This window comes from Lissotriton vulgaris, chromosome 9 (genome assembly GCF_964263255.1).
Source record: "Lissotriton vulgaris chromosome 9, aLisVul1.2, whole genome shotgun sequence".
NCBI classification, from domain to species: Eukaryota; Metazoa; Chordata; class Amphibia; order Caudata; family Salamandridae; genus Lissotriton; species Lissotriton vulgaris.
In genome coordinates this window covers 33,848,642-33,868,541 of record NC_141697.1, presented here as the reverse complement: position 1 = coordinate 33,868,541, position 19,900 = coordinate 33,848,642, and positions in this window count along the sequence as shown.

Below are 19,900 nucleotides of genomic sequence, written 5' to 3'. Positions count from 1 at the left end.
TTGGCCCCGCGGACCCTGCTCTGCCTCACACTTCCGGCGGACCGGTGCCTGTGTGCGCCTCCTGAGTGCTGTCTCGCTCATCACGTGCCTGTGGCTTCCACACAACCTCTCCTGCCTGCCAAGTGCTCCCAGTCATCGTGCTGCACCCTGCCCACGCTCCTGGACCGCGTGGACGCCTCACGGCCTCCTCCCCGGCCTACTAGCAGTGCCCGGTCGGCCCACAGTGCCCTGCTCCAGCCACAATGGCCACTGTGCCTCCCCTGGAGCCCTTCTCCGTCACGGGGACACCTCCCTCACAAGCCACACGGTGGCGCAAATGGGTTGAGCGCCTGGAGAATTACTTCATCGCAGCTGACATTGCTGTGGCGCGGCGTCGCGCCATGCTGCTACACTTAGGAGGGGAGGCAATTCATGACATCTCTAAAGACATCACCGAGGGAGACCCGCCGCACACCTACGCCACCCTGCGGGACGCCATCACGAGGTATTTCGAGCCCTTCACTAGCGCGGACTAAGAACGATTCCTGCTCCGTCAAGCGCGCCAGCTCCCTGAGGAGTCAGTGGATGTATTCTACGCGCGTTTGAAGAAACTAGCCAGCACTTGCAGACTCCCGGACGCGGATGACGAGATTCGCGCGCAATTCATACAAGGGTGTTCATCGCTGAAGCTGAGAGAGAGAGTGTTGGAAACCGACGCCATGCCCATGCGCGACATCCTCGCTTTAGGTCGCTCCAAAGAGCTCTCCAAGGCGCGAGCAGCCCACATGGAGCCAGGCCCAGCAGTCAAGATCAAGACTGAACCAGTGTGCGCAGTCAAGTCCCAGCGCCCAGACAACCGGACGAGGCCCCAGAAAAAGGACCAGCCTCACCCACCTTCCCGCGACCGATCTTGCCTATGGTGCGGAGGTGCCACCCCACACAAAGGCGCCTGCCCAGCCCAAGGGAAAATCTGCAGCGCATGCGGGAAGGCCAACCATTTTGCAAGCGTCTGTCTGTCATCACAGCGAAAGAAGCAAAGCGCCCCGCCCCGGAAGGCGCGCCAGGTAGCGCCACTACCGAACACCTCTAACAGCAGCGACATGGACGACGACGAAGAGGACGCCGCGTCAGTCCACGTGGTGCGCATGCTCAACATCCTGGCAGCCACATCATCCAACGAACCCATGTGCACCGTCCATGTCCACAGCCAAGCAGTCAGAGCCCTCATCGACACCGGCGCAACGATAAACCTAATGGCAGCCAGCGTGTACCAGTGCCTGGAGGACGCCCCCATGCTTCACCCCACCAGAGTGCAAGTATTTGCCTACGGGACCCGACGCCCTTTGCGCCTCTGCGGTGTGTTCCGGACAACCGTGTCTCACAACTCCACGCAGCTGCAGACAAAGATCTATGTATCCCAGGAAGGGTCAGGGTTCCTCCTCGGCTGCAAGACTGCACGTGAACTGGGGCTCATCCATTTTGCCCTAACAGTACAAGCACATGGCCTAGATCACCTGGTCGCAGACCACTCCTCGCTATTCGAAGGCATTGGATGTCTACGAGGCCCTCCCGTCCGACTCCACATCGACCAGTCAGTGGCCCCTGTAGCCCTCCGACACAGGCGGATTGCCTTCCACCTCCGCCCCAAAGTGGAAGCCGAACTTAAAATGCTGGAGCAAGCCGGAATCATCGAGAGGGTGACTGGACCTACCCCGTGGGTATCCCCGATTGTCGTAGCCAAGAAGCCAAAGCAACCTGACGCAGTGAGGATATGCGTGGATATGCGCCTCCCTAACCTGGCCATCAAAAGAGAACGTCATCTGACGCCAACCATCGATGACATCATCGGGGAGCTCGCTGGATCCAAATGGTTCTCCAAGATGGATCTGCGGTCAGGGTACCATCAGATCCCGCTGCACCTGGACTCGCGCCCAATCACAACTTTTTCCACACATGTGGGCCTGTGGAGGTACACGAGGCTCAATTTCGGCATCTCCAGCGCCGCCGAGGTGTTTCAGAACATCATCCACACCGTCCTCCAAGGCCTTGACGGAGTCCTAAACGTGAGCGACGACATCCTGGTGCATGCCCCGACCCTGGAAGAACACCTCAGACGGCTCCAAGCCGTATTCAACCGTCTACAAGAGAGAGGCCTGACGCTCCACAAAGCCAAATGCGAATTCCTGCGAAAGGACATAAGCTTTTTTGGATACAAGTTCTCCGACCAAGGAGTGGGACCTGACCCAGACAAAGTGCGAGACATCCACAACGCGCCAGCGCCCACCTCCATAACAGCAGTCCGCAGCTTCCTAGGCATGGTAACATACTGCGGGCGCTTCATAAAGGATTTGTCCGACCTGACGGGACCACTCCGCGACCTCACCAAGGCGAACGCCACCTGGAAATGGGGTCCGGAACAACAAGTATCCTTCAACAACACGAAGGCAGCCCTGTCAGCCGACACGACACTGGCGTACTTCAACCCTCAGAATGAGTCGCAACTGCTAGTGGATGCCAGCCCCACCGGTTTGGGAGCCGTCCTGTCTCAACGGCAGTCATGTGGAGAATGGGCCCCCGTGGCCTACGCCAGCCGTACCCTCACACCAACGGAGCAGCGCTACTCGCAGATTGAACGGGAGGCGATTGCCATTCTGTGGGGGTGCCGCCACTTCCACATCTACCTCTATGGCCACCCTTTTTCAGTCATCACCGACCACAAACCCCTCATACCGCTCTTTCAAGGCTCTTCCTCCCGCCCACCCCCGAGGATAGAAAAATGGGTGTTGCAGCTGCAAGAGTTCCAATTCTCCGTGGAATACCGGCCCGGCACACGCAATCCTGCTGATTACCTGTCCAGACACGCTCGCCCCGTCACGGACGCGGAAGCCGCCGAGGCAGCTGCCACTGAGGAATACGTTCGGCTGATCATCGAGAGGTCGAAACCTCGTCCCATGTCCCTGGAGGAAGTGTCCAGAGCCACCAAGGATGACGACTGCCTCCAGATCGCGATCCAGGCCGTCGAGTGCGGAGACTGGAAGGCACTCCAGAGCCCTGCGTCCTTCCGCACCTCTGACGCCCAAGCCATCCTGAAAGCCCTGTATATGATCCGACATGAGCTGTCAGTCTCCGCCGAAGGATGCCTCCTGAGAGGCCCCCGCCTGGTACTGCCCAGCAGCCTGACCCATCAAGCCGCCTTGCTCGCGCATGGATCGCACCAGGGGATCGTCAAATCCAAGAGTAGACTCCGGAGCAAAGTATGGTTCCCCGGGCTGGACAGAGCAGTCGAAGAAGTGGTCCACAGATGTCCCGTGTGTCTGGCAACAAGTCTTCCCAACCCTCCGGCGCCCGTGGCAACCGAAGAAGGCCCGACATCCCCGTGGGTACGGGTGAGTGCAGACTTTGGCAGCCTCCCTGGAGGCAAGTACATGCTGGTCGTGGTAGACGATTTCTCCCGCTATCCGGAGGTGGAGATCGTATCGTCAACAGCAGCCTCAGAAGTGATACCAAAGTTTGAGAAGATAATTGCTACTCATGGGCTCATGAAAGAAGTCCGCACAGACAACGGCCAGCCCTTCAACGGCAGCGAATTCACAGACTATCTCCAGAGCCAAAACGTGAAACACAGACGGATCACACCAAGATGGCCTCAAGCCAATGGAGAGGTCGAGAGACTGATGAGGACACTGAATAAGACCATACAGATTGCAATTGCTGACGGCCAGTGCCTGGAGTTTGGCCATCTACCAGTTTCTCCGGGAATACCGCCTGACACCACATTGCACCACAGGAATATCCCCGAGCCGACTCTCATTCAACCGAGTCATGGCAGACACCATTCCACATCACCCGACATGGGAGCTCGCCCCAAACCCGAAGAACAGGTCCATGGAGCAACGCACAAGAACCAACCAAGAGGCGTCCAGACGGAGGCGAGCATCGGACAGCCCGATACAAGTAGGGGATAAGGTTCTAGTGAAAGACCGCCACCCCGGAGGAAAGTTCCGCCTGCCATTTGAACTACACCCATGGACCGTAACAGAGATCAAAGGAACCATGATCACGGCTGTCAGGGGTGGAGAAACTGTCACAAGAAACATCTCGTTCTTCAAGCAAGTACCAGACCCGGACTATGATCAAGATGAGTGGCAACCAGCGCCCCAGACGCTGCCATCAGAACCGGAGGACGCTGGCACTGCGACGCCCCGAGCCGAAGACACCATCCCGAATGTTCCAATCACCGAGAGTACAGAGGAAGAGTCCAACGTCAACGACAACAGGAGCGCAGAAGAGCCACTCCCAGCTACAGGAGAATGCCGGAGCCAAACGAGATACAGCCTGCGTCCATGTCCAAAGCCTTCCCAGAGGTACCGGGACTTTGTAGCACAGTGCTGGCGTTGAGCTGATCGAGATGGCTGACCCCGCCGAGACGAAAGTAAGACTGTTCTTTTGCTTGCTTGTTGAAATGTTGTATTTGCCACCTTTTGAGCAGTAACTGATCCAGAGACTTGGAGTGGACTTTTGTTTATGCTCCACCGCCCATCCTCACAGCATGGTGTGCTGACTGGATAGACTATTGAACTGTTGTGTTGTTTCCCTGCTATGTTTTTTATCCCTAGGTAAAGGAGGAATGTAGTGTTGCTGCCAGTGGGGTTTACCACTGCAGCACACGCCCCCTCCCACTGTCCACTGTGGACTTTGGTACAGCCCTTGCGTGAACGTAACGTAAGCGGTTAATAAAAGCCAGGCAAGCCTGGGCGTGGCCAGTTGGCTACTGAACCACCCAAGTAGCACGTGTGTCCAGCTAACGTTATTTCTAGGCCCACGACCTGTTATATTGCAGGACACCACACAGTGCTGTGTGTCTCTTTCAGAGCTCTGATTATCCCTCCAGGGGTCGCTGTCTCAGTGCTCTGTGTCTCTTTCAGAGCCAAGAGGCTACGTGTCTCTTTCAGGGCTCATAAAATCCCCCTCCCCCACCCCCTGGGTAGCTGTCTCGGGGCTCAGTGTGTCTTTCAGAGCTCTGATGATTCCCTCCAGGGGTAGCTGTCTCAGGGCTCTGTGTCTCTTTCAGAGCCCTGATGGTCCCCTCCAGGGGTAGCTGTCTCAGGGCTCTGTGTCTCTGTCAGAGCTCTGATGGTCTCCTTCACGGGGGGACTCTGTCTCAGGGCTCTGTGCCTCTCTCAGATCTCTGATGATCCCCTCCAGGGGTCTCTGTCTCAGGGCTCTGTGTCTCTCTCAGAGCTCTGATGATCCCCTCCAGGGGTCTCTGTCTCAGGGCTCTGTGTATCTTTCAGAGCTCGGATGATCCCCTCCAGGGGTAGCTGTCTCAGGGCTCTGTGTCTCTTTTAGGTCTCTGATGGTCTCCTTTAGGGGTAGCTGTGTCAGGGTCCTGTGTCTCTTTCAAAACTCTGATGGTCTCCTTTAGGGGTAGCTGTGTCAGGGTCCTGTGTCTCTTTCAGAGCTGTGATGACCCTCAGGGGTAGCTGTCCCAGGGCCCTGTGTCTCTTTCAGAGCTCTGATGATCTCCTCCAGGGGTCGCTGTCCTAGGGCCCTGTGTCTCTTTCAGAGCTCTGATGATCCTCTTCAGGGGTCTCTGTCTCAGGGCTCTGTGTCGCTTTCAGAGCTCTGATGATCCTCTTCAGGGGTCTCTGTCTCAGTGCTCTGTGTCTCTTTCAGAGCCAAGGGGCTACGTGTCTCTTTCAGGGCTCGTAAACCCCCCTCCCCCCACCCCACCCCGGGTAGCTGTCTCAGGGCTCTGTGTCTCTTTCAGAGCTCCGATGATCCCCTTCTGGGGTCTCTGTCTCAGTGCTGTGTGTATTTCAGAGCTCTGATGATCCCCTCCAGGGGTCGCTGTCTCAGTGCTGTGTGTGTATCTTTCAGAGCTGTGATGATCCCTCAGGGGTCACTGTCTCAGGGCTCTGTGCGTCTTTCAGAGCAGTGATGATCCCTCAGGGGTAGCTGTCTCGGGGCTCAGTGTGTCTTTCAGAGCTCTGATGATTCCCTCCAGGGGTAGCTGTCTCAGGGCTCTGTGTCTCTTTCAGAGCTCGGATGATCCCCTCCAGGGGTAGCTGTCTCAGGGCTCTGTGTCTCTTTCAGAGCTCTGACGATCCCCTCCAGGGGTAGCTGTCTCAGTGTTGTGTGTCTCTTTCAGAGCTCGTATGATTCCCTCCAGGGGTCGCTATCTCAGGGCTTTGTGTCTCTTTTAGGTCTCAGATGGTCCTCTTCAGGGGTAGCTGTCTCAGGGCTCTGTGTCTCTTTTAGGACTCTGATGAGCCCCTCCAGGGGTAGCTGTCTCAGGGCCCTATGTCTCTTTCAGAGCTATGATTATCCTCTTCAGGGGTCGCTGTCTCAGGGCTGTGTGTCTCTTTCAGGGCTCTGATGATCCCCCCCAGGGGTAGCTGTCTCAGGGCTCTGTGTCTCTTTAAGAGCTCTGAGGATCCCCTCCAGGGGTCTCTGTCTCAGTGCTGTGTGTGTCTCTTTCAGAGCTTGGATGATCCCTCAGGGGTAGCTGTCTCAGGGCTCTGTGTCTCTTTCAGAGCTCTGATGATCCCCCCCCCCCAGGGGTAGCTGTCTCAGGGCTCAGTGTCTCTCTCAGAGCTCTGATGATTCCTCAGGGGTCTCTGTCTCAGGGCTCTGTGTCTCTTTCAGAGCTCTGATGGTCCCTTCCAGGGGTAGCTGTCTCAGGGCTCTGTGTCTCTTTCAGAGTTCTGATGATCCCTCCAGGGGTCTCTGTCTCAGGGCTCAGTGTCTCTCTCAGAGCTCTGATGGTCCCTTCCAGGGGTAGCTGTCTCAGGGCTCTGTGTCGCTTTCAGAGCTCTGATGGTCCCTTCCAGGGGTAGCTGTCTCAGGGCTCTGTGTCTCTTTCAGAGCCCTGATGTTCCCCTGCAGGGGTAGCTGTCTCAGGGCTCTGTGTGTCTCTTTCAGAGCTCGGATGATCCCTCAGGGGTAGCTGTCTCAGGGCTCTGTGTCTCTCTCAGAGCTCGGATGATCCCTACCAGGGGTCACTGTGTCAGGGTTCTGTGTCTCTTTCAGAGCCCTGATGGTCCCCTCCAGGGGTATCTGTCTCAGGGATCTGTGTCTCTGTCAGATCTCCGAGTCTCCTCTAGGGGTCGCTGTCTCAGGGCTCTGTGTCTCTTTCAGAGCTCTGATGGTCCCTTCCAGGGGTAGCTGTCTCAGGGCTCTGTGTCGCTTTCAGAGCTCTGATGGTCCCTTCCAGGGGTAGCTGTCTCAGGGCTCTGTGTCTCTTTCAGAGCCCTGATGTTCCCCTGCAGGGGTAGCTGTCTCAGGGCTCTGTGTGTCTCTTTCAGAGCTCGGATGATCCCTCAGGGGTAGCTGTCTCAGGGCGCTGTGTCTCTCTCAGAGCTCGGATGATCCCTACCAGGGGTCACTGTCTCAGGGTTCTGTGTCTCTTTCAGAGCCCTGATGGTCCCCTCCAGGGGTATCTGTCTCAGGGATCTGTGTCTCTGTCAGATCTCCGAGTCTCCTCTAGGGGTCGCTGTCTCAGGGCTCTGTGTCTCTTTCAGAGCTCTGACGATCCCCTCCAGGGGTAGCTGTCTCAGGGCTCTGTGTCTCTTTCAGAGCTCGTATGATCCCCTCCAGGGGTAGCTGTCTCAGGGCTCTGTGTCTCTTTTAGGTCTCAGATGAGCCCCTCCAGGGGTAGCTGTCTCAGGGCTCAGTGTCTCTTTCAGAGCTCGGATGATCCCCCCCAGGGGTCACTGTCTCAGGGCTCTGTGTCTCTCTCAGAGCTCGGATGATCCCTCAGGGGTCTCTGTCTCAGGGCTCTGTGTCTCTTTCAGAGCTCTGATGGTCCCCTCCAGGGGTAGCTGTCTCAGGGCTCTGTGTCCCCTCCAGGAGTAGCTGTCTCAGGGCCCTGTGTCTCTTTCAGAGCTCTGATGGTCCCCTCCAGGGGTAGCTGTCTCAGGGCTCTGTGTCCCCTCCAGGGGTAGCTCTCTCAGGGCTCTGTGTCTCTGTCAGAGCTGATTACACCCCTCCAGGGGTCACCGTCTCAGGGCTCCATGTCTCTTTCAGAGTTTGTATGATCCTTTCAGGGGTAGCTGTCTCAGGGCTCTGTGTCCCCTCCAGGAGTAGCTGTCTCAGGGCTCTGTGTCTCTTTCAGAGCTCTGATGATCCCTTCCAGGAGTGGCTGTCTCAGGGCTCAGTGTCTCTTTCAGAGCTCGGATGATCCCTTCCATGGGGTCTCTGTCTCAGGGCTCTGTGTCTCTTTCAGATCTCTGATGATCCCTTCCAGGAGTGGCTGTCTCAGGGCTCTGTGTCTCTCTCGGAGAGATCTGATTATCCTCTTCAGGGGTCTCTGTCTCAGGGCTCTGTGTCTCTCTCAGAGCTCTGATGATCCCCTCCAGGGGTCTCTGTCTCAGGGCTCTGTGTCTCTTTCAGAGCTCTGAGGATCCCCTCCAGGGGTCTCTGTCTCAGGGCTCCGTGTCTCTCTCAGAGCTCCGATGGTCCCTTCCAGGGGTAGCTGTCTCAGGGCTCTGTGTCTCTTTCAGAGCCCTGATGGTCCCCTCCAGGGGTAGCTGTCTCAGGGCTCTGTGTCTCTGTCAGAGTTCTGATGGTCTCCTTCACGGGGGGACTCTGTCTCAGGGCTCTGTGCCTCTCTCAGATCTCTGATGATCCCCTCCAGGGGTCTCTGTCTCAGGGCTCTGTGTCTCTCTCAGAGCTCTGATGGTCCCTTCCAGGGGTAGCTGTCTCAGGGCTCTGTGTCTCTTTCAGAGCCCTGATGTTCCCTTCCAGGGGTAGCTGTCTCAGGGCTCTGTGTCTCTCTCAGAGCTCATATGATCACTTCCAGAGGTAGCTGTCTCAGGGCTCTGAGTTTCAGTCAGAGCCTTGAGTGACAGTGGCTGAGGCTCTCTGCCCTTCCTCTCCCCTCCCCCCTCCCCCCCCCCCCCCATGGCTGTGGCTGAGGCTCTCTGCCCCTTCCAGAGCTTGGAGTGACTGTGGCTGAGGCTCTCTGCCCCTCCCAGAGCCTGGAGTGTCAGTGGCTTAGGCTCTCTGCCCTTCCCAGAGCCTGTATCCTCCCAGAGCCTGGAGTGACAGTCGCTGAGGCTCTCGCCCCCCCCCCCCCTACCCCCCATGGCTGTGGCTGAGACTCGCTGCCGCTCCCAGAGCCTGGAGTGACTGTGGCTGAAGCTCTCTGCCTCTCCCAGAACCTGGAGTGACTGTGGCTGAGGCTCTCTGCTCCTCCCAGAGCCTGGAGTGACAGCGGCTGAGGCTCTCTGTCCCTCCCAGAGCCTGGAGTGACAGCGGCTGAGCCTCTCTGCCCCTCCCAGAGCCTGGAGTGACTGGGCCGAGGCTCTCTGCCCCTCTGTGGCTGAGCCTCTCTGCCCCTCCCAGAGCCTGGAGTGACTGGGCCGAGGCTCTCTGCCCCTCTGTGGCTGAGGCTCTCTGCCCCTCCCAGAGCTTGTAGTGACTGTGGTTGAGGCTCTCTGCCCCTCCCAGAGCCTGGAGTGACAGCAGCTGAGGCTCTCTGCCCCTCCCAGAGCTTGTATCCTCCCAGAGCCTGGAGTGACTGTGGATGAGGCTCTCTACCCCTCCCAGAGCTTTGAGTGACTGTGGCTGAGGCTCTCTGCCCCTCCCAGAGCCTGGAGTGACAGTCGTTGAGGCTCTCTGCCCCTCCCAGAGCCTGGAGTGACAGTGGATGAGGCTCTCTGCCCCTCCCAGAGCCTGGAGTGACAGCGGCTGAGGCTCTCTGCCCTTCCCAGAGCCTAGAGCCTCCCAGAGCCTGGAGTGTCTGTGGCTGAGGCTCTCTGACCCTCCCAGAGCCTGGAGTGACAGCGGCTGAGGCTCTCTGCCCCTCTCAGAGCCTGGAGTGACAGCGGCTGAGGCTCTCGGCCCCTCCCAGAGCCTGGAATAACAGTGTCTGAGGCTCCCTGCACCCCCCACCCCCTCCCATGGCTGTGATAGAGGCTCTCAGCCCCTCCCAGAGCCTGGAGTGACAGCGGCTGAGGCTCTCTGCCCCTCCCAGAGCCTGGAGTGACAGTCGCTGAGGCTCTCTGCCCCTCCCAGAGCCTAGAGTGACAGTGGCTGAGGCTCTCTGCCCCTCCCAGAGACTGGAGTGACAGTGGCTGAGGCTCTCTGCCCCTCCCAGAGCCTGGAGTGACAGTGGCTGAGGCTCTCTGCCCCTCCCAGAGCCTGGAGTGACAGTGGCTGAGGCTCTCTGCCCCTCCCAGAGCCTGGAGTGACAGCGGCTGAGGCTCTCTGCCCTTCCCAGAGCCTAGAGCCTCCCAGAGCCTGGAGTGTCTGTGGCTGAGGCTCTCTGACCCTCCCAGAGCCTGGAGTGACAGCGGCTGAGGCTCTCTGCCCCTCCCAGAGCCTGGAGTGACAGCGGCTGAGGCTCTCTGCCCCTCCCAGAGCCTGGAATGACAGTGGCTGAGGCTCCCTGCCCCCCACCCCCTCCCATGGCTGTGATAGAGGCTCTCAGCCCCTCCCAGAGCCTGGAGTGACAGTCGCTGAGGCTCTCTGCCCCTCCCAGAGCCTGGAGTGACAGTCGCTGAGGCTCTCTGCCCCTCCCAGAGCCTAGAGTGACAGTGGCTGAGGCTCTCTGCCCCTCCCAGAGCCTGGAGTGACAGTGGCTGAGGCTCTCTGCCCCTCCCAGAGCCTGGAGTGACAGTGGCTGAGGCTCTCTGCCCCTCTGTGGCTGAGGCTCTCTGCCCCTCCCAGAGCCTGGAGTGACTGTGGCTGAGGCTCTCTGCCCCTCCCAGAGCTTGGAGTGACTGTGGCTGAGGCTCTACTCTGCCCCTCTGTGGCTGAGGCTCTCTGCCCCTCCCAGAGCCTAGAGTGACAGTGGCTGAGGCTCTCTGCCCCTCCTCGAGCCTGGAGTGTCAGCAGTTGAGGCTCTCTGTCCCTCCCAGAGCCTGGAGTGACAGTGGCTGAGGTTCTCTGCCCCTCCCAGAGCCTGGAGTGACAGTGGCTGAGGCTCTCTGCCCCTCTGTGGCTGAGGCTCTCTGCCCCTCCCAGAGCCTGGAGTGACTGTGGCTGAGGCTCTCTGCCCCTCCCAGAGCTTGGAGTGACTGTGGCTGAGGCTCTACTCTGCCCCTCTGTGGCTGAGGCTCTCTGCCCCTCCCAGAGCCTAGAGTGACAGTGGCTGAGGCTCTCTGCCCCTCCTCGAGCCTGGAGTGTCAGCAGTTGAGGCTCTCTGTCCCTCCCAGAGCCTGGAGTGACAGTGGCTGAGGTTCTCTGCCCCTCCCAGAGCCTGAAGTGACAGCGGCTGAGGTTCTCTGCCCCTCCCAGAGCCTGGAGTGTCAGTGGCTGAGGCTCTCTGCCCCTCCCAGAGCCTGAAGTGACAGTGGCTGAGGCTCTCTGCCCCTCCCAGAGCCTGGAGTGACAGTGGCTAAGGCTCTCTGCCCTTCCCAGAGCCTGGAGTGACAGTCGCTGAGGCTCTCTGCCCCTTCCAGAGCCGAGAGTGACAGTGGCTGAGGCTCTCTGTCCCTCCCAGAGCCTGGAGTGACAGTGGCTGAGGCTCTCTGCCCTTCCCAGAGCCTGGAGTGACAGTCGCCGAGGCTCTCTGCCCCTTCCAGAGCCTAGAGTGACAGTGGCTGAGGCTCTCTGCCCCTCCCAGAGCCTGGAGTGACAGTGGCTGAGGCTCTCTGTCCCTCCCAGAGCCTGGAGTGACAGCGGCTGAGGCTCTCTGCCCCCCCCCCCTGGCTGTTGCTGAGGCTCTCTGCCCCTCCCAGAGCTCGGAGTGACTGTGGCTGAGCCCCCCCCCCCCCCCCCCCCCTGGCTGTGGCTGACGCTCTCTGCCTCTCCCAGAGCCTAGAGTGACAGCGGCTGAGGTTCTCTGTCCCTCCCAGAGCCTGGAGTGACAGTGGCTGAGGCTCTCTGCCCCTCCCAGAGCCTGGAGTGACAGTGGCTGAGGCTCTCTGCCCCTCCCAGAGCCTGGAGTGACTGTGGCTGAGGCTCTCGGCCCCTCCCAGAGCCTGGAGTGACAGTGGCTGACGCTCTCTGCCCCTCCCAGAGCCTGGAGAGACAGCGGCTGAGGCTCTCTGCCCCTCCCCCGAGCCTGGAGTGACAGCGGCTGAGGTTCTCTGTCCCTCCCAGAGCCTGGAGTGACAGCGGCTGAGGCTCTCTGCCCCTCCCAGAGCCTGGAGTGACTGTGGCTGATGCTCTCTGCCCCTCCCAGAGCCCGGCTCAGATGCAGCTCTCAGAAGGAGCGCAGCCGTGAGCCACCTCTACAGGGTGCAGACACCAGTCAGCCGGTGTTGGGCAAACACTGCCAGGCGATTACACACTTTTAATGGAAGCCGATGTAGTATTGATGCAGCTCGGAGAGCGCAGAGTCTCGCTCTGCCTCCCCGCTCCCTCCTCTTACAGTCTCCCCACCCTCCTTCCTCTTACTCATGGTTGCGTCCTCCTTTCATTTCTTCGGCCCCTTCCTCTCCCCCTATCTCTCTTTTCTTTATTGCTTCTTCCCTCTCCCCTGCCTTCCTCTTCTCCTTCACGCCCCTTCCCACCCATTCTTTCCTCCAGAACCATTTGGCCTCTTCTGTTCCTTTCTGTCTTCTCTCCTTCCTGTGTTTCTTCCTTTCCTTCTGCTCCTTCTGCCTCATTTGCCTTCTTTCCTTCCTGAATCTGACATGTGTCCTCTCTTCGCTGTTTTCCTTAGATCCTCTTACTTTCCTTCATATCTTCCTCTTCACTTCCTTGTTCTTTTCCTCCATTAACTTCATCCCGTTCCTTCTTCCTTTACATTATTGTTTCATAATTCATTCTCTTTGTTCCTTTCTTCCCTTCTGATGCTTGTCCATCTTTCACCTTTCCTTTCTCTTGCCTTCCTTTCTTCCTTCCTTCTTTCCTCCCTCTTTTACCGTCCCTTTTTCCCTTCCTCTGTCTTTCCTTTTTTAATGATCCCTCTCTTTCTTCCACCTTCCCCGGGCACACTGCTATACCCTGTGTTACTTAAAGTGCATATGCCCTTATTTCTTCTCATAAGGCATGTGTCCATAAGAAATTCAGGTTTGGTTAAGACTAGCCTGTGGGTTAGTCCAGTCATGCAGTAATGATTCTTCTTCAAAAAATCCAATCAATATTAGCACATAACACATCTTAATCGCGTGCCCGATGCATTTCGGTACCCAAACGGTATCTTCCTGAAGAAGAATCATGATTATTGACCTCATGTAAACACTGTGTTCAAAAAATGATTTGTGATCGATTTATAACATGTGATTGAAAACATGAACTTCGATGCAATTAAGAGAAATTAAATGAATGAAAAGTGATTGATATATTCATTGATTCAGTTTGATAAAAGTAGAAGGTGTGAGATAACACCATGTGAACAGAGCATGACTGGACTAACCCGCAGGCTAGTCTTAACCAAGGTTTAACCAAGTCTGACAACCCTTATCAGTCATAGCACCGATGGATTAGAAGTTTAAGTTTCATTAAATTTGGAGTGCTTCTCCCGCACACTCTTATAATCATAAGAAATTCAGGGCCAGATCTATCACAGTGGTGTGTTGTCCTTGTGTCACGCAAGGTAACGCAAGGGCAGTACAAGACTAAAGTCAGATTCACCAAGCTACGCGAGGCCCCCTTGCATGACCCTGCGGTGCTCGATATATCTGGAGTAATATCTGGAGTCGCCACCTTGCATGACCCCGCGGTGCTTGATATATCTGGAGTAATATCTGGAGTCGCTGCCTTGCATGACCCTGCAATGCTTGATATAGGTGGAGTAATATCTGGAGTTGCTGCCTTGCATGACCCTGCGGTGCTTGATATATCTGGAGTAATATCTGGAGTCGCCACCTTGCATGACCCTGCGGTGCTCGATATATCTGGAGTAATATCTGGAGTCGCTGCCTTGCAGGACCCTGCGGTGCTCGATATATCTGGAGTAATATCTGGAGTCGCTGCCTTGCATGACCCTGCGGTGCTCGATATATCTGGAGTAATATCTGGAGTCTCCGCCTTGCATGACCCTGCGGTGCTTGATATATCTGGAGTAATATCTGGAGTCGCCGCCTTGCATGACCCTGCGGTGCTCGATATATCTGGAGTAATATCTGGAGCGCTGACTTGCATGACCCTGCGATGCTCGATATATCTGGAGTAATATCTGGAGTCGCTGCCTTGCATGACCCTGCGGTGCTCGATATATCTGGAGTAATATCTGGAGCGCTGCCTTGCATGACCCTGCGGTGCTCGATATATCTGGAGTAATATCTGGAGTCGCCGCCTTGCATGACCCTGCGGTGCTTGATATATCTGGAGTAATATCTGGAGCGCTGCCTTGCATGACCCTGCGGTGCTCGATATATCTGGAGTAATATCTGGAGTCGCCGCCTTGCATGACCCTGCGGTGCTTGATATATCTGGAGTAATATCTGGAGCGCTGCCTTGCATGACCCTGCGGTGCTCGATATATCTGGAGTAATATCTGGAGCGCTGCCTTGCATGACCCTGCGGTGCTCGATATATCTGGAGTAATATCTGGAGTCGCCGCCTTGCATGACCCTGCGGTGCTTGATATATCTGGAGTAATATCTGGAGCGCTGCCTTGCATGACCCTGCGGTGCTCGATATATCTGGAGTAATATCTGGAGTCGCTGCTTTGCATGACCCTGCGTGCTCGATATATCTGGAGTAATATCTGGAGTTGCTGCCTTGCATGACCCTGCGGTGCTCGATATATCTGGAGTAATATCTGGAGTCGCTGCCTTGCATGACCCTGCGGTGCTTGATATATCTGGAGTAATATCTGGAGTCGCCGCCTTGCATGACCCTGCGGTGCTCGATATATCTGGAGTAATATCTGGAGCGCTGCCTTGCATGACCCTGCGATGCTCGATATATCTGGAGTAATATCTGGAGTCGCTGCCTTGCATGACCCTGCGGTGCTCGATATATCTGGAGTAATATCTGGAGCGCTGCCTTGCATGACCCTGCGGTGCTCGATATATCTGGAGTAATATCTGGAGTCGCCGCCTTGCATGACCCTGCGGTGCTTGATATATCTGGAGTAATATCTGGAGTCGCCGCCTTGCATGACCCTGCGGTGCTCGATATATCTGGAGTAATATCTGGAGCGCTGCCTTGCATGACCCTGCGATGCTCGATATATCTGGAGTAATATCTGGAGTCGCTGCCTTGCATGACCCTGCGATGCTCGATATATCTGGAGTAATATCTGGAGCGCTGCATTGCATGACCCTGCGATGCTCGATATATCTGGAGTAATATCTGGAGTCGCTGCCTTGCATGACCCTGCGATGCTCGATATATCTGGAGTAATATCTGGAGTCGCTGCCTTGCATGACCCTGCGATGCTCGATATATCTGGAGTAATATCTGGAGCGCTGCCTTGCATGACCCTGCGATGCTCGATATATCTGGAGTAATATCTGGAGCGCTGCCTTGCATGACCCTGCGGTGCTTGATATATCTGGAGTAATATCTGGAGCGCTGCCTTGCATGACCCTGCGGTGCTCGATATATCTGGAGTAATATCTGGAGTCGCCGCCTTGCATGACCCTGCGGTGCTTGATATATCTGGAGTAATATCTGGAGCGCTGCCTTGCATGACCCTGCGGTGCTCGATATATCTGGAGTAATATCTGGAGCGCTGCCTTGCATGACCCTGCGGTGCTCGATATATCTGGAGTAATATCTGGAGCGCTGCCTTGCATGACCCTGCGGTGCTCGATATATCTGGAGTAATATCTGGAGCGCTGCCTTGCATGACCCTGCGGTGCTTGATATATCTGGAGTAATATCTGGAGCGCTGCCTTGCATGACCATGCGGTGCTCGATATATCTGGAGTAATATCTGGAGTCGCCGCCTTGCATGACCCTGCGGTGCTCGATATATCTGGAGTATTATCTGGAGTCGCCACCTTACATGACCCTGCGGTGCTCGATATATCTGGAGTAATATCTGGAGCGCTGCCTTGCATGACTCTGCGGTGCTCGATATATCTGGAGTAATATCTGGAGTCGCCGCCTTGCATGACCCTGCGGTGCTCGATATATCTGGAGTAATATCTGGAGCGCTGCCTTGCATGACCCTGCCGTGCTTGATATATCTGGAGTAATATCTGGAGCGCTGCCTTGCATGACCCTGCGGTGCTCGATATATCTGGAGTAATATCTGGAGTCGCCGCCTTGCATGACCCTGCGGTGCTCGATATATCTGGAGTAATATCTGGAGTCGCTGTCCTGCGTTACTCTGCCCAGGGAGGCCTTCCATGGGAGTTGGGTGGCTGTTCTCACACATCCAACCATGGAGGTTGGTGAATTCCCAGAGTTTACCTTGAGTAGTAGACCTGAGAATGCGTCAAAATGCTACGCATCCCCAGGGGAGGCGTAACGAAGAGAAGTATCTTTATTTCTTCTTGTCTTTTCCCCTTTCTATGTGCGCTGCAGTTTGCAATACACATCAAGAGAGGAAAAAACCTTCAGAGGATTGTTTTTGCACAGGAGGGTGCCCCTTCCTGCACAGAAACAATCCTGCGTGCAACGCAGGCACCCTTGTACCATGACACAAGGCTGCCTGCATTGGAGCTAGAAAGCCAACAGTGCGTCAGCACAAAGAGAGGACAGGAATGCGACATATAATGTTAAATATGGCGCATCCTGCCCTCTCCCTGTCAGACAATGAAGCGCAACAAAGTGTTTTGGCTGCGTTGCGTTGCATGGAATATAGATAAATCTGCCGGGGAGCCTTACACAAGCAACACACAGGACGCAATTCAAAACGCCATATGTGTAAGTTCAACTTACAGTGTAGGGCCCGGCGATTCATGAGTGCAAGTCATTCACAGAAGGAGAACTTGTACTTGAAAATCTACTTTCTAATGTGCAATATTGCCCTGTAATGGTGCATGCATGAGTATATTCTACAATAGGGACTTGGAGTGGGTGCCCCATGGCACAGGGGCCCTGGAAAACCTGGAAACACACAAACTCTTGAGTTTTTTGGTATTCACAGTCATTTTTTTACCTACTCCCACCCTGGAAATATCATGCGATTTACTCCTGTCTCGAACTGGAGCAATTCAGTTAACCAGAGTGTAAATAATCATGGAACACACTGGAAATGGTGAAGGGACATGGAAAGAAGCAACAGGGAAAGGGGTTTATTCACAGGAAAAAGTTTCTCCCCACAAAAAATAAAAAATAAAGTTCAACTGCAAACATGAGAATTTGTTTTCCCCATAAGCACATTTAAACTATATACAATTATGCCGGAAAACAAGCATCAATATGATCATAATTCAAAATGCACAAGTACATTTCCTGGAATACTCTTGAAACCCTGCAACTGTGGAACTTTTATGAATTTCTAATATTCATAAACATCCACCAATACCAGGGTCTAAACCTGCAAGTGCAAATTTACACATATCTTTGAGAATACTACATTACATTTAAACTGTGAGAATACCTTATAAGGATAGAATTCTATATGATATTAAAGCCTTGTAAATACCTTATACATAGAATACTAAGATACCTTATAACTATAGAATTGTACATGACATTGAAACCAAGTGAATACTCTACGTATTGAAAACGACATTACATTAAAACCATGTGAATACCGTACAACTACAGAATTCTACATGACATTGAAAACATGCAAATACCTTGTAACTATAGAATTCTATATGAGATTGCAAACATGCGAATACCTTATAACTACAAAATTCGATAAAACATTGAAAACATGCAAATACCTTGTAACTATAGAATTCTATATGAGATTGCAAACATGCGAATACCTTATAACTACAAAATTCGATAAAACATTGAAAACATGCAAATACCTTGTAACTATAGAATTCTATATGACATTGCAAACATGCAAATACCTTATAACTACAGAATCAAACATGACATTGAAAACATGCAAATACCTTGTAACTATAGAATTCTATATGAGATTGCAAACATGCGAATACCTTATACAGACCCCCCAGGATATAGCGGCATGGATTAGCAAATTTAGCGGCACAAAAATGGAAATTTAGCGGCACAAATATGGAAATTTAGCGGCAATTTTGCGGCATTTTATGTAGCCATTTTTCCTACAACAAACACAGATATCTTAGTTTTTTTAGTTATTTAACAACATGAAGCTACGTATATTTGGTTTCTTTACAATGTAGACACTTTGGGGCAGATTTACAAGCCCCTTGCGCTGCTTTTACGCTGCCGTTGCGTCACTTTTGTGACGCAGCGGCAGCGCAAAAGATGCAAAATGGTGCGGGGTATTTGCGTCACGTTGCAGAGCCCTGCACCAGAAGAGGCGTAACATTGCAGGTCAGTTTGTGTCTTGCAATAGCCTTAGAGCTTGGTGCCACTGTACCTGCTGCACTAATGATGGCTATACCTATCGCCCCTTTTATTAGTAAGCACGTTAAATAGTACAGTGTATTTTGAACACGACCTGATATCCCACCGGATGCCCGTTCGACAGACCTAACCACTAGAGAAAGAGCAGTCAAAACCGCCAAGTGGTCACTTGTTAAACAGTAGCGAACTGCATGTTGGTACTTGTAGTTTCGTTGCAAAATGTCAACCTGCAAATCGTCTCCGATTTAAAAGCGGGGACTGGTTGAAGTTGACACCCATGACATGGGGCCACTTGACGCCCATGTTAAATTTCTCGCCTCTAGGATTTTTCCCATGGCTCACTCCCAGGAGGAAATGGTCTGCAATAGGTGAGCTCAACCCTCTGACTTCATCCCTTGTCCAGCGCGCCTCTGCAGATACCCCGTCCCGTGTGCGCCTCAGCTCTCTCGGCTGAGTGGTTCTGTCTGTTTATCTTGAGGGACAGACATCTCTGCACGGCGCTCCGTCTCCAAGCCAGCGAATAGGGTGACCAACTGGCATTGGTGCAAATTCAGGACGGTGAGTGTAAAAATTCAGGACAAAGGGTCAAAATTCAGGACACAAATTCAGGACAGGAGCTCAAAATTCAGGACAAAACTTCAGGACAATAGGTACGTTTTACAGACACATCAGAGGTCGCGCAATAGTATATAAGTAAGCCCAGCCATTTCCAAACATATTCAACCGTTTACAAACCTATCCATCATGTATCCTTCCATCTAGCTATCATTTCACTCATCCATCCCTTCATCCATCCCTCATCCATCCTTTCACTCATCTCCATTATCCATCCACCCTTTCACCCTATCCATCTGTACACTTATCCATCCACTCTTCATCCCATCCATCCATTCACTCATCCATTCAGCCATTTACCCTTTTACCAATCCAACCATCCTTTCACTTACTAATCCTTCCACCCATCCACTATTTTAGTCATCCATCCATCCTCCCTTTCTCTCTCCATCGACCCTTTCACTTAGCCATCCTTCCTTCCATCCATCCTTTCACCCACCCATCATCCATCCATCCATCCATCTGTCCTTCCCCTCATCATCCATCCTTCCCCTCATCACCCATCCATCCTTTTCCCTCATCATCCATCCATCCATCCTTTTCCCTCATCATCCATCCATCTACCCACCCACTCTTCATCCATCCATCCTTCCCCTCATCATCCATCCATCCTTTCACCCGCCCCCTCATCATCCATCCATTCCCTCATCATCCATCCATCCACCCTTCCCCATATCATCATCCATCCTTTCACCCACCCCCTCATCAACCATCCATCCCCTCATCATCCATCCATCCTTTCACCCACCCATCCATCCATCCTTTCACCCACCCATCCATCCATCCATCCTTCCCCTCTATCCATCCCCTCATCCATCCATCCTTCCTCTCATCCATCCTTCCTCTCATCCATCCTTCCCCTCATCCATCCATCCATCCATCCTTCCCCTCATCCATCCTTCCTTTCATCCATCATCCATCCTCCCCCTCACCCATCAATCCTTCTCCTCATCCATCCATCCTTCCCCTCCATCCATCCATCCATCCTTCCCCT